Below are 13,593 nucleotides of genomic sequence, written 5' to 3'. Positions count from 1 at the left end.
CCAGATGGTGGAGTCCAGGAGCCAGATGCCACCTTTGACGACTGCTGCTACCCCGAGGGTGCCTACTACCACGTGACGGACGCCGACGACCAAGAGTAGTTAGGAGGCTCCTAGGCAGGAGGCTTTGCCTTTTCGATCGATGTTGCTTTTATGCTAGCCTTCTTAAGGCAAACTTGTCTAACTTATGTCTGTACTCAGATATTGTTGCTTCCGCTGACTCTTTTGTTTTCGAGCTTATGTATTCGAGCCCTCGAGGCCCCTGGCTTGTAATATAAAGCTTGTATTATTTTAATTTGTGTCTAGAGTTGTGTTGTGATATCTTCCCGTGAGTCCTTGATCTTGATCGTACACATTTGCGTGTATGATTAGTGTGCGATTGAATCGAGGGCGTCACAGGTAGTACCGCAGGCACCTGCGGTAGTACCGAGCCACTACGCGGTAGTACCGTGGGAGCCCACGGTAGTACCGCTCCTCTGGAGTCATAGTACCATGGCTCCCAGGCCAAGTGCCGCTGCTTCGCGGTAGTAGGGGCGGATGTAATTTTTTCCATCCGCGCCTCCACGGTAGTACCGCACATCGTGCGCGGTAGTACCGTGGGAGCCCACTGTAGTACCGCTCCTCTGGAGTCGTAGTACTGTGGCTCCCAGGGCAAGTGCCGCTGCCTCGCGGTAGTAGGGGCGGATGTAATTTTTTACATCCGCGCCTCCGCGATAGTACCGAACTTCATGCGCGGTAGTACCGCGCACGACCTGTTTCAGTTGCCATGCGGTAGTACCGCTCCCCAGCGGTAGTACCGTGACGGATTGTTGCATCATTTGTTTTCCAGTGGAAGTAGGCACAGATGTACTTTAATTCATCCGCACCATTCCATGGCTAGGACTTTCCTGCCTTGCGGTAGTACCGCAAGGGGGAGCGGTAGTACCGCGCTCGCGGAAGTACTGCTCTCAATCAGGCATGTTCTAGTCTCTACAGCTGCCGCGGTAGTACCGTGGTCCCTCACGGTAGTACCGCGTGGCCTTGCGGTAGTACCGCGTTTCTGGAGCGGTAGTACCACATGTCGCGGGCTGGATAAGTGGATAACGGTTGGATTTTATCCATAGCTATAAAAGGGGTGTCTCCTACCTCTAGTTGACTACCTCTTCCATCTCTAAGCTCCATTGTTGCTCCAAGCTCCATTTTTGCCCGATCTCTCTCCCTAGCCAATCAAACTTATTGATTTGCTCGGGATTGGTCGAGAAGGCCCCGATCTACACTTCCACCAAGAGAAATTTGATTTCCCCCACTAATCCCTAGCGGATCTTGTTACTCTTGGGTGTTTGAGCACCCTAGACAGTTGAGGTCACCTCGGAGCCATAGTCCATTGTGGTGAAGCTTCGTGGTGTCATTGGGAGCCTCCAATTAAGTTGTGGAGATTGCCCCAACCTTGTTTGTAAAGGTTCGGTCGCCGCCTTCAAGGGCACCAATAGTGGAATCACGGCATCTTGCATTGTGTGAGGGCGTGAGGAGAATACGGTGGCCCTAGTGGCTTCTTGGGGAGCATTGTGCCTCCACACCGCTCTAACGGAGACGTACTTCCCCTCAAAATGAAGGAACTTCGGTAACACATCCTCGTCTCCACCGACTCCACTCTTGGTTATCTCGCGCCTTTACTTTTGCAAGCATTACTTGTGTTACATCCCTTGCTTGCTTGTGCGCTTGTTGTTGTTGCATCATACGGGTTGTTCACCTAGTTGCATATCTAGACAACCTACTTTGATGCAAAGTTTAATTTGGTAAATAAAAGCTAAAAATTATTAGTTGCTTATTCACCCCCCCTCTAGTCAACTATATCGATCCTTTCAATTGGTATCATAGCCTCGTCTCTTTATTAAGGACTTTGTCGTCCGAAGAGTATGGTTGACACCGTAGACCATGGGGAGAAGGAGCACTCCGGTGTGAATCCGATCTTGTCTACGGGTGATGGGGAAACCACGGTGTCCCGTGAGAAATTCAATGAGGCCTTGGACACATTGAAAACCTACATGACAACCACGGTTGAAAGCATGTTTAATAAATTCTTAGAAGGACTTAAACTACCTACCTCGCCGTTGAAAATGGGTGATCCCACTAACAAGGTGACGGGTGCTAACTCCGACAAGGGGGAAGCTAATAGTGAGAAGGGTCCTTCTACTAGTGGTAGAAATGTCACCGACATCTTTGCCCATGTGGAACCTCCAACTTATGGAGGACTGATTCCCTCTACTCATTTAAATCATGCGGGTCCTCCTCCTAAGATTGTGAAAAATGAGGATTTTGATTCTTGGGTGTATCGCTTCAAGCGTCATTTAAATCATGTGAATACCAATCTTTGGAGAATCATTAAAGAAGGTTTCTATCCACATGACCGAAGCAACTTCACCCCGAGAGAAGCAGTGGATAATCAATTCAATGAGAATGCTCTCTTCATCATCCAAGATGCAATCCTTCCCGAATATCTCCCTCATCTTCGATCCCATGCCATGGCCAAAGACGCATGGCAATGCGTTGTGTCTCTCTATCGGGGAAGTGCTAGCATTCAACGCTCCAACTATGAAGTGTTGCAAGATGAAGCCGATGAGTTTGCAATGAAAGAAGATGAAGAACCTCGTGAGATCTTTCAAAGAGTGACCAAACTCGCGGTCTCACTCTGAGATCATGGGAGCAAGGACACGGATGCCAATTGGATCAAGCGCAAGTTCCTCAAGGCCATGATGCCCTACAACAAGGCCATGTCCTCCGTCATTCGTCAAAGATCGGACTTCCACTCCATGACCTCAAGTGAAGTGTTGGATGAGTTTGTTGCAATGAGCATCTTGGACAAGACCGCCGACAATGCGGTGCTCCGCTCTCAAAGGGCAAAGAAGCCCAACCTTGCCTTGAAGGCCAAGGTTATTATGGAAGAAGAGGAAGAAGAGGAGGATGAGGAGAGCAACCCCGAAGATACGAAATATGATTATCATGAGCACATGGCTCTTGCTTCAAGACAATTTTGGAGCAAGAAGAATTCAAGGCCCAATTTCAACAACACCAACTCAAGTGGCTTCAAGGGCAAGCAACGAGTAAGAACTTGTTACAACTGTGGCAATGTGAGCCATTTCGTTGCGGATTGTCCGTACGAGAAGCGGGAAGACAATGGTGGCAAGCTCATCCGAAAAGACAAAGCCAAGTCATTCCCCAACAAGAACAACTTCACCAAAAAGACTCCTACTCGAGGGTTGGTGGTTCAAGAAGAATACCGTGAGGATGACGATGATGATGAAGATAGTGAAGCGGTGGCCATGGCATCTGTTGCCATTGCCACAACTCCCTGGATGTCTCTCTTCGATTCACCCAACGAGGACATCACCACCAAGTGCCTCATGGCCAAAGCCTCTAACAAGGTAACTCCCAACATCAAAACCACCATCATTACTAATCCCTCTTTGGCGGGTTGCATTGATGAACATGAGGGGTCTAATGAGGATGTGAATGAATTTGAGTCCTTTATGAGTAAGCTCAAGGGCAAATCCAAGAAGCACTTTGTTGTTCTCTTGAAACAACTTGGTGAAGCCAATGACATGATCGAGGCTCACGAAGAAACCATCTCTAAGATGGAAGGTCATAGTCATGACTATGGCGATGAGATATCAGATCTCTCTAATGCTCTTGAGGAAGAGCGTGGGCATCGTTTGGCTCTTGAGGAGTCACAAAACGATGAACATGCTAAGTTAAAGAAAGATCTCGATCATGCTCTTGTGGTGTCTCGGGTGCTAACTTCCGAGAAGGCTAAACTTGGGGTTGATCATGCTAGACTCAAGGAGGAGTTTGACGTACTTGACAAGGCCCTGAAGGGTACTCATGCTAACCTCAAGGAGTCTCATGCTCAACTCCAAGTTAAGCTAACCAAGGAAAAGGCCACCTTTCCTCATATGGTATTAATTGATAATGCATATGCTACTAAACCGTGCTGTGAGCATGTGCATTTTGTGGAGGAGAATACCAAGTTGAAGGATCAACTTGAGAAAGGCCTTGTGACATGCATTCAAGGTGAGAAGAACCTCAACGACCTTTTGAGCAATCAAAAGGAAGTTGTGGCCAAGAAGGGAATTGAGTTTGCACCCAAGTCCAAGAACAAGAAGAAGAACGACAAGACCAAATGACCTCCTCCTCTCAAGCAAACTTTTGTGAAAAGAGGGAGAGGGTGCTCCTAAGGAGAAGAAGGAAAATGTGAAGGGTGTTGATGTCAAAAAGGGCAAAACCATCTCCTCCAACAAAGCCGGCGACTTTAACCCTTCCTATGTGTTGTGCCGTGCTAGTGATGGGCATGTTTATGCTAAATTTGTTGGTTCTTCTTATGAGTACGTTGAATGGTATATTTGGGTTCCTAAGACCCTTGTTACTAAAATCAAAGGACCCATTACAAAATGGGTACCTAAAACCAAGCATTGATCTCGTGCAGGTGTTTGCTTCCGGTGGGGATCATGGTTGCTCGATAGTGAAGCAACAAATCATATGACCAGAAGCAAGGACTTGGTGGTGGACGTGCACAAGATTCCTTCTATGCCCATCAATGTCGAGTGGGGTGATGTCTCGTCTTCTAAGGTATTGGGTCTTGGCAAGGTTGTCATTTCTCATGATCTTACGATCGAGAAAGTCATGCTTGTTGAGTCCCTTGCATTCAATCTTCTCTCCGTTTGTCAACTTGCACTCATGGGTTTTGCCACTTTCTTTGATGTTGATACCGTGTCCCTCTTGTGGAGCAAGACTCTTAAAATAGCCTTTGTTGGGCATGTCGAGAACGGTCTTTATGTGATTAACTTTTCGGAGCAACCCACTAAGACCGCGACATGCCTAATGGCTAAAGTTGACGTGGGATGGCTTTGGCATCGCCGTTTAGCCCACGTCAATATGAGATCTTTGCAAAGTCTCCTTAAGGGGGACCATGTCCGTGGACTAACAAATGTTAGTTTTGCCAAAGATCGTGCTTGCAGTGCTTGTATCGAAGGGAAGCTTCATGAAAAGGCTCACCCCCCCACGACTATCGTCTACTCGAAAAGACCCTTGGAGCTCCTTCACATGGATCTTTTTGGGCCTCCATCCTTTGATAGTCTTGGGGGTAGAAAGTATTGCTTGGTGATTGTGAATGACTATTCAAGGTACACTTGGGTATTCTTCTTCAAGAGGAAGAGTAAGACTCAACAAACCGTCATCGACTTTGCAAATGAAGCTCAACGTCAACATGATGCAAATATCTTGACAATAAGAAGTGACAACGGCACCGAGTTCAAAAACTACACCTTGAATGAGTTTCTTAGTGATGAGGGGATCAAGCATCAATATGCTGCTCCATATACCCCTCAACAAAATGGTGTTGCGGAGAGGAAGAACCGGACGTTGATGGATGCGGCAAGGACCATGATGACGGAGTTCAAGTCTCCATACAACTTTTGGGCTGAAGCCATCGACACAGCATGTCATGCATCCAATCGGCTCTATCTCCGCAAAGGCTTGAACAAGACTCCTTATGAAATACTCATCGGTAACAAGCCCAATCTCAAATACTTCCGGGTGTTTGGGTGTAAGTGTTTCATTCTCAAATAAGGTGTTCATTTGTCTAAATTTGAGGCTAGAGCTTATGAGGGCATATTTGTTGATTATGCTACAAACACTCATGCGTACCGTGTCCTTAACAAGTCCACCGAACTCATTGAGGAGACGTACATTTTTTAACAAAGCCGGGAGTACATTTTTCACGGATGGCGAGTGCTCATGTAGGCATGCTGTGTTTAACTTGCAAGTGGGATCGATAGTTTGGACTAAAGAACTTCTTCATCGTCCAGTTCATCATGATTGCCGTGCAGTTTTATTGCTGTGATCAGTGTGACCTACATAGCGGGTAAGCTCACCGGGTAAGATGTAGATAGTGCAGGTAAGCAGACCTTCCTGCTGTATGCAGTGAAACCTCCGTGTAGTTACACGAGTCAAGCCAACCCAAATGGCATGTCAAAACTGTTCCCCTGTGCTTGGATACGAACGACCAAACAACGATATGCTCATAGTTTTTTCTTTTCATTTTCATATTTTTGTAACCGGTCCGGCCGTCCGCCCGTAGCGTGTAGTAGGATTCAGTCTCGCCGCTGGGAAAAGCGTTTGCGACCTGGAAACTGAAGGCCCGCGATTTTCTGGGTGGGTCTGTCAAAGCGGGAGACGTCCTACGGCAAAGGTAGCGTCAAATTTCCGTAAATAATGGATCAGGCCAGCCTTCACGGGCCAGAGAAAAACAAATCAGAGGTGGGGCTGGGTGGGGTGGGCGGTGCGTCAGATTTGGAAAGGCGCGTCAAACGCATTGATTATCCTGGTCTGAGCAGCTGGGCGTGGAGAGGCGTGTGCTGATGGGTGACCTTTGCCCAGATCTGACGCCCGGCCTGGGGAGCCGTGTGGGGACAGGAGGCAAAGCCGCCTTGGTGAGAAGAGAACCCTCGCTTTGGGATGCCCTTCCGGCCGCAGCCCCTCCTCCCAATCCCCTCTCCACCCTCTGCATCCCAAAATCCGTCCATACGAATTCGAGACAATCTTTGCAAATCTCTGGAGTTCCGTGGCCACGTCTTCGGATCCTCGGGGTTTCTCCGAGGATCCGATTAGAGTCTTTGCAAAGGTTTTGAATCGCTGTTGGGATCCTATGCGAGTCCTCTAGATTTCTTTCTTCTTGAATCCTTTTGAGTTTTGGACCCGTGTCTACGGATCCTTCAAGGTTTGCCGACGATGCCTACAGATCGTGGGGTATTTTCAAAGGTTTTGAATCGAGGTTTCAAGGCCTTTGGAAGTACTCCGCGTTCCGCTTACACATCTTGTTTTGGTTTAAGATTTGTGTGCGTCTTAGTCTAGTTTCATACTATATGTTTAGGATTTGTTTTCTAGGGCGATTTAGGATTTTTTGTTTATTTTTTCTAAGGTCTGTATGAGGTTTGTGGGCGTCTTAGACTAGTTTTCTATGGATCTAAGAACAGCTACAATTGTTCTTGATTTGTTTTCTAGCACATACAAATCTGCGGTTTGTATATCCTTGTTTTTGGTCTAGCTCTCGTCTAGATGAGAAATAACTATGTCTCATCTAACTCCTACAGCGTTTGATGTTTGATTTAACACGGAGACTCGTGAATTTTTTTTAAGTTTGATTAATGAAATAGTGTACTAGTAGTTAGATTGACTTTGTCAACAGATTCTACAGTTTTTGCACAAACGATTTTCGACCTAATTTAGAACCTAGGGTCTGTATAGTTCGAACAGTTTTTACAAGCGATTTTTGACCTAAACCTAGGAGTATGAGGTTTGTGGACGTCTTAGACTAGTTTTTATGGATCCTAGAACAGTTACAATTGTTCTTGATTTTGTTTTCTAGTACCTACAATCAAGGGTTTGTAAATGCTTGTTTTCGGTCTAGCTCTCGTCTAGATGAGAAATAACTATGTCTCATCTAACTCCTACAAGTTTGATGTTTGATTTAACACGGAGACTCGTGAGATTTTTTTATTTTTATTTTTATTGTTTGATTAATGATGAAATAGTGTACTAGTAGTTAGATATACTTTGTTAACAGATTCCACAGTTTTTACAGACGATTTTTGACCTAATTTAGAACCTAAGGTCTGTATGGATTGAACAGTTTTTACAAGCGATTTTCGACCTAAACCTAGGGTTTGGATAGACCTTACTACAGTTTGTATAAGTCGTACAGTTTTTGTGCAAACGATTTTCGACCTAGGGTTTGTATAAGTCGTACAGTTTTTACTCTGAATTATTCAGAGTTCATTTGTTGATGCTGATGCTAGCTCTATTTTTCTTTGTTACAGACGGACTGACGCATGCGTTGCACGAGTCGAGCCGGACGCATGACGGGGATGGATGAATTTTAAGCAAAGCAGTAGCGAGTTCGTGGTGTAGAGGCACAAGATTTGGTATGCCCTGGTCGGAGCGATTGATAAACGGCGAGCTTATTTTACCTATGGCAACGCATCTGGACGGGTTTCACCAATCCTTCAACCCGCCCACCGTACCACGTCAACACGTAATGGATGCGCCTTGTTCACTTGCGGCCGCACCTCTGCAGTTGTCCCATCAAATAAAATACAACAGTGGATAGCGCCAGTACTGTGCACTGCGAAGCTATTTTTTTACACGAGCCTACCGGAAGCAAACATGTCGTAGCAGCTCGTGACGTGCAGAAGCTGAAGTGGCATCTCAGGTAAGTTTCTGGTCCTTTGCATTGGTGATAAACTAATAATCTATTCAGCTTGGAGTATTTACCAATCTTTAACCACATCCAGCGTGTCAGGTTGCCCGTGACGCCGTGGATGTAAGCAAAGTCGTGGCCAGTTTTTTTTTTTTTTGAAAGAAAAGTCGTCGCCAGTTGGAGGTCGAGGTGTGCAGACTTCGAGGTCGAAAGTGTGCAGAGAATTGTCCTTTGTTATTACGGGCCGACGCATTGCGTTCTACGAGCCGAATCCAACCGGGCGCAGGAGGGACATGGACGACTTGAAGCAGAATCGTAGCCAGTTCGAGGTCGGAGTGTGCAAAGGATTTGGTATGCCCTGCTTCCTTTCTATTGATAAACTATGAGCTCATTTACCTTTTGTCGTTTGTACTGCCACGTTCATATGCCACCATGTAAATGTACTTGTGGATGGCAGCTTTTCATAGTTGTGGATGACAACGATGGTCCACGGCCGTACCCCTCAATCTTTATTCTTTTTTCATATTTTTTCTCATTATAATCAGTAAATGGTGTATTCTTTTTTTTCAAAAGTACTGATGCTCTTGCCCTGTGAACCCTGTTTGTTCCACAGGTCTCCTTTTTCTTTTTCAGAAGTACCCCTCCACCTTTAATCTAAGAAGGGTGGAGCGGACCTCTTGTACGCATCAGAAGGGAAAGGGATGCAAGAGTCTCAATCATTGTAGTAGCAGTTTGGTGTGGATGCTCAAGTAATGATGTTCAAAAGATGAAGGAGTTGGCATCTCAAGTAAGTCCTGGTCCTTTGTACTCCCTCCGTCCGAAAAAAACTTGTCATCAAAATGGACAAAAAAGGATGTATCTAGAACTAAAATACATCTAGATACATCCCCTTTTATTCATTTTGATGACAAGTATTTCCGGACGGAGGGAGTATTGATAAACTAAAAACTTACTTATCTTGTTAGTACCAATCCTTAACCCCATCCACCTTGCCATGTTACTCGCAGTAGATTCAATATATATACTCCCTCTAAACTAATAAGACGTTTTACATCACTAAAAATATTAGTTTATGGAGGGAGTGACTATATTGTTCACTACTTCCTTCGTTCCTAAATATAAGTCTTTTTAGAGATTCCAATAAGAAACTACATAAGGAGCAAAATGAGTGAATCTACACTCTAAACTATGTCTATATATATCCGTATGTAGTCCATAGTGAAATCTCTAGAAAGACTTATATTTAGAAAAGGAGGGAGCATTTAGCAGCAGAGCAGCACCGCTGGAATTCCTTCTCCATTGCAAAAGTAGATGACCCAGGCAACCCTGCAAAGACATAAAAAAAATGTGAGGGTAGGGATGGTACTCATTGGGTATTGGGCACGGGTGAAGTCACCCCGTACCCTTATACTTCCCTTTAGAGCCCCTTTTGAGCCCAACAGGGTAAACGGGTTGGGTGAGTTAAAATTATCTACATTTACAACACATCAACTTGAGTAGTACATAGTTCCATTTCGAAAAAAAAACTTGAGTAGTACATAGTTATAAACAACATGTAATCATAATTTATAAACAACGATACATCATAATAGTAGCACATTCTCATAAGCAACAACACGTATTCATCCGGTTGGTGAATAGTTGCCTCGTCCCGTTGTGGGTCTTGGACTGGTGGTGGTGTGCGGGCGACGGCGCTGTGGGCAGGCGGCGTTCTAACGTGCGAGTATTGTGACTCGTATTGGGGAATGATTATTTTTCTGGCTTCCCTATAAATTTTTCGGGGATTCGGCTTTGTTGAAGCAGGTTTTTTTGGCCCAACTCCCCAAAATTTTGATTTTTATTGTGAAAATGCTCTTAGGTGGGTTTATATTGCAGCAGACCTTATTATGGGCTGCCCTTAGTTATAGTGTGACATTTATCTATCTGGGCCTTCCCAATGGATTACAGGATAAGTTGGAGTATCTTTGGGACATTTCGCTCCTTAGAAATTTGGTCTCCCCTAATACTCAAAAGGGAAATGAAATGACATATATCAATAAAAGCTAATGTGGTGGGCTAATTAAAAGCATCTACTAGATCATCAGAAGCCATCCGTTGGCCCAGTAGCCCAATGAGCCTATGATATGTAGCCCCCCGACCCATTACCAGGCTGTGGCATCGTTCTCCCCAAATCAGTCCTCCGCCTCCACCAATCGCTCGACCAGCGCTCGCTCGTACTCATCCCCATCGCTGCGCTCCACCCGCTTCCTCCTCCTCCCTGATGGCTCACCTTAAGGCGGTCTGGCCGTCGTGGGGACTGATGAACGAGAATCACGGGGGTTCGTCTGCACGCGGTGGATGGTCTTCCTCGGGAGCAAAGAAAGGCCAGGTACCTACTAACCTCCCCCCTCTCCTAGGGTTCAGAGAGGGATCTTTCTCCCCACTCCACTAGGGTTCAGATCCGAGTGATCTCAAGGAACTGTGGGTATATCTCGGTTGGGGGTTCTTTGGGGTGTGGTTTAGGTTGCCACATCCTTGACGTGTCTGCCTGATAATTGATTTGGAGTGCATCTGTGCTGATTCATGATTACTAGTAGATGCACACGAAAACATCTGGACTAGTATGCCTTTGGTAGGAGATTTTCTTTGCCTACCAATCTGATGTGGGTTAGGCTGTCTGGTGTTAGACTCGAATCAGGTAACCTGACAAGGTTCTAGGCAATGCAAGCAATTGTTTGCGTTTAAAAGGTTGCTGAATTGCACCATGTCCCTTAGGTTGTTGAGTTTCTGCCAGAAAGCTTAGTTCAATAAAATTAATTTAGAGTGCAGCTGAACCAAGTGAGGTTTCTTGGATCATGCCTTTTATTTAGTTGTTCTGCTGAAGGAAGCTACTTTTATATATAATTGTTGTTGATTATCTGTTGCAGCCCTCACATGCAGGTAATATATTTCCAGGGCTGTGTGCCTTGTCTGTTCAGACCACGTTTCTTATTGATGTGCATTAATTTTGGGCAGTTGTTATCATTCCCTCTGATGTGTCCTTCAATTTTTACTTATAGCTTCTTTTCTCAGAAAGTATATAAGATTATGACATTATGTCATGTTAAAGTTGTTGGTGCACAGTGGCTCAAGTGTGATAGCACGTATCTTATTTTAAATCTCACAATTACAAGGGCCGTCCTTTATTTTAGTTAAGATACATCTCTAGAGGTGGATGCTCGTAATGATTTGGCATCTCAAGGAAGTTCCTGGTCCTTTGTATTGATATAAACTAATAACTAAGTGTAAGGTATTAGCTTCACTTTGTTATCTTTCTTCATTTGTACGAGTTGTGAATTTATGTTTATCTGATATCTTGTTCCCTGTTGTTGGCATCTCAAGTATGTTCCTGGTCCTTTGTATTGATAAATTGATAGCTAAGAAGGGTCAGGTGTGTGGTTATTCAAAACGTTATATGTTATGGGTTACTTTGAACATAGTTATGGACAATTCCGTACAGTTTTAATGACAGCTTATCCTTTCAGAAAATATATATAAGATTACGACATTATGTTGTGTTTGTGGTTCTCTGTGTATATAGATTTGATATCACATAGTGGCTCAACTGCAATGTTTGTCTCTTTGTTGATCTGTGCTCAGTATGTATTATCTTTACCATTTCTGTATGATTGTTGTTATCTAACGTGACATCATATTTGTATGATTGTTGTTATCTAAATCATTTCTGTTGTTGTTATCATTTATAGTTGGGTTTTTTTTTGGGGGGGGGGGGGGGGGGGCGCTGATGCTAATTCCCTTTCTTTCTGTATTTGAGGTTACTGAGCTATTAATATTCCTAGTTTTGCTTGCTGTTGCTCATAAGAATCTATGTGCCGCAGATCAATTATCTATGCACAGTTGTTAGGGCAGTTTTTTTTTACATTTATAAGCTTTGCTGTGATTATGCACTCTTTGATTCTGTGTGTCCTTTGTTCGTGGTATAATTATGAAAAATGATTTTGTCCAAAACGATTGTATTGCCTATATTGTACAGTCTGAAATGCAAAGTTCTTACATTTTCTGGATTTTTCTTGCTGCATTTGTTGAACAACTTAGCTAAACACATATCAGTTCTGTGTTCACATAAACTTTTTATCTATTGTTGTTGTGACTATGGCTGTCCTTTTTATATTAGATAGTGTACTGTGCATTAACTTGTTTGACATGGTGTCATCTCTGAATTTCTAGTGTGACAGTGTACATTCAAGATTCAAGGTCTTAATTTGTGTATGCTGACATATGCTGACTTTGGAGTCATCTGTGTGAAATAGTTCTGCTAATTAATATAACTGCATTTTAACCTGGGTCTGGGACTCGGTGTGTATTTATTAGCTTGAGTGCACATTTCTTTAATTGTTTTGAGATGTTTAGCATTAGAGTTGCTATTTATGTGCTACGTTTTTCTTGGCGCAAGTCTTTCAAAAAGGATAGATTGAGTTTTGCTTGGCGGTAGCTTCTATGTTCTTGGCGCAAGTCTTTCAAAAAGGATGGTTGTGTTTTCATAGCTTTGCGTTTTAACTTTTGTTTTGTTCATGGAGGCTTGATGCCAAAATCATGTCCCATCTTTTGATCTGTGTCATATTGCATTAGGAATTCTGTATGCAGAATTGGTTCTTACACCACAACTTCCTTCTTGCTCTGCAGTTTCCGGAAGAAACAGACTTCGCCTATCTGTATGACAGATACAAGACAAATGACAAGGTAACCAATAGAAAGCTCAGACACCAGATCAGCCTGTACGAGGGGAGGGTATAGGGCAGAGCAGGCTACTGGCGTACTGCCTCAAGAAAAGTGGGAGGTACACGCCAGCCGTCAGAGATCGCAAGGTGGCCAAGGCCTGGGACAAGATTTTGCAGGACATTGAGCACGCGGATGCCAAATACAGAGAGTATCGGGAGCAGCACTTTGTTCCTGTTCCTATGCCTGTCCATCTTCGCGCTAGGATCCCCGACCCCTAGGTCCGGCTGTTTGCTTTTTCATCGATACAAACTGCTGCTGTAGAACCACACAGCTACCCCTGCATATACCGCTGGAGATCTTCTGGGATTTTTGTGCTCGTCCTAGGTTTTGTGAACGCCTGTTGGCCTGGATGCGTATCAATAATGCGTTATTAGCTTTGACATTCAGTCCAGTTCTGTTTGTCGGTCTACTAGTAGTAGCTTGACTAGTCCCTCGTATGATGGTTTTGATGGCTAGTACCGTGGCTTCTTCGTCAGATTATCAGTTACGTACTTCATTACTTAATCTCTACCGTGTCTTTTTTACATCTCTACCGTGTGTTGGTTGCGCGCTTGAGCTCGTCCACTTTGCTCCCTTCACCAGCTGTCCAGGACAACCCAGCCGTCTGG

At 44.5% G+C, this 13,593-nt stretch overlaps 1 long non-coding RNA gene across 1 annotated transcript; it reads left to right on the top strand.

Moving 5' to 3' along the window:
* Positions 1–6,358: 6,358 nt before the first annotated feature.
* LOC123110186 (uncharacterized) lies at positions 6,359–13,380 on the top strand. The gene is made up of 5 exons (XR_006453203.1): positions 6,359–6,652; positions 7,848–8,239; positions 8,322–8,578; positions 8,841–9,014; positions 12,890–13,380. It is a non-coding gene; the product is annotated as an uncharacterized lncRNA (long non-coding RNA).
* The last annotated feature ends 213 nt before the right edge of the window (positions 13,381–13,593 follow it).

The sequence above is a fragment of the Triticum aestivum genome, chromosome 5B (genome assembly GCF_018294505.1).
Source record: "Triticum aestivum cultivar Chinese Spring chromosome 5B, IWGSC CS RefSeq v2.1, whole genome shotgun sequence".
NCBI lineage: Eukaryota > Viridiplantae > Streptophyta > Magnoliopsida > Poales > Poaceae > Triticum > Triticum aestivum.
The sequence above is the reverse complement of the archived record's forward strand: the minus strand, read 5'-3'. Positions and strand labels throughout refer to the sequence as shown.